This window comes from Bison bison, unplaced genomic scaffold, assembly GCF_000754665.1.
Source record: "Bison bison bison isolate TAMUID 2011002044 unplaced genomic scaffold, Bison_UMD1.0 scf7180017864304, whole genome shotgun sequence".
NCBI lineage: Eukaryota > Metazoa > Chordata > Mammalia > Artiodactyla > Bovidae > Bison > Bison bison.
Window position 1 is genome coordinate 15,514,971 of NW_011494876.1, and position 1,075 is coordinate 15,516,045.

Consider the following 1,075-nt stretch of genomic DNA (forward strand, 5'->3'; position numbering starts at 1 on the left):
CGGCTGTCTCACCACTTCCACTTCCCCCCACCCCTCAAGCAGCCACCATCTTTCCTGGCCTTGGAGCCGACGCAACCCAAACTCCTCCACACTCCCTCCTAACCCCAGATCCCCGCCTCACTGGCCCAGACAGGGCTTAGAAACTGGGAAAAGGATAGCCAGCAGAACTCCCCGGGCAGCTTGAGGCCTGGTCCCCTCCCCCAACATGACCAGTGGAGCCCTTAGGGGGTCTGGAGCCAGTCCTTTCAGTCCAGCCCACCTGGTGCAGGAGGCGGGTGGGGAAATCTGGAGAAGGCTAGTGTGGGAGAGAAATTAAGAGCAGGGGAGCAGAGGGTTTGAGAGATGCATGCAAAGAGGGAGCTGGTGGGCCAGATGCCAGGAACAGGGGTCTCTAAGGGTTTGGGGGCTCTGACTGGAAGGTGATCTCCTAAGCAGTCATTCCACTTCAGAGGTGCAAACCAAAAATCCACCTGGGAAGTCCCTTGGGATCAAGGTGCACAGGTGGAGGATACAGGGTCCAGAGTAGCGATGGGGCACAGAATGGGAAGGAGGGAGGGAGTGGGGGCCTGGGAGGGGCCCTGGAGATACTCAGGCCCAATAGGAATAAGGGGAGAAGTGAGGGAACAGGTGGTGCCTGAAGGTGGGGGCCGAGTGGGATGGTAGGGGGTTGGGTAAAGTCTAGGGAAGTATGGAAAGACAGGCAGGGGGCTCTAAGGGTCTGTCAGGTTGGACAGTAAGAGTGGGTGGTCAAGCAGAGTTCTGGGCAGCGGGTGTTGGGGCCCTGGTGGCTGTACTTGGGGGTTTGGGCTCTGGGATGAGTTGAAGATGGGACCTATGGGCTACGGATCAGAAGTCTCGGCCAACCCAGAGTTTTGATCCATTTTTTTGTTGTTGTTATGTCCTTGCCGGGCGGGTCTAGGGGGTTCAAGTCCAGGTGTGGGGATCCAGGCTGAGTCTGGGTGTTCGAAGCCCTAGTCCGCAGGTCAAAGCTGGGGATTTGGGCGGGGAATCGAGGGGTCCCAGCGCAGGGCGCGGCCTCACCCAAGAGCAGCAACTTCACCTCCCGCGCCGCCTT

At 59.2% G+C, this 1,075-nt stretch overlaps 1 protein-coding gene across 1 annotated transcript in view; it reads right to left on the reverse strand.

Moving 5' to 3' along the window:
- GNAI2 (guanine nucleotide binding protein (G protein), alpha inhibiting activity polypeptide 2) overlaps positions 1-1,069 on the reverse strand; it is a 20,675-nt gene extending 19,606 nt beyond the window's left edge. The window contains exon 1 of the mRNA XM_010851828.1: positions 1,042-1,069. The gene's annotated coding sequence lies outside the window, so the exon portion shown is untranslated. The remainder of the gene's footprint in view (positions 1-1,041) is intronic.
- Between the last annotated feature and the right edge of the window lie 6 nt (positions 1,070-1,075).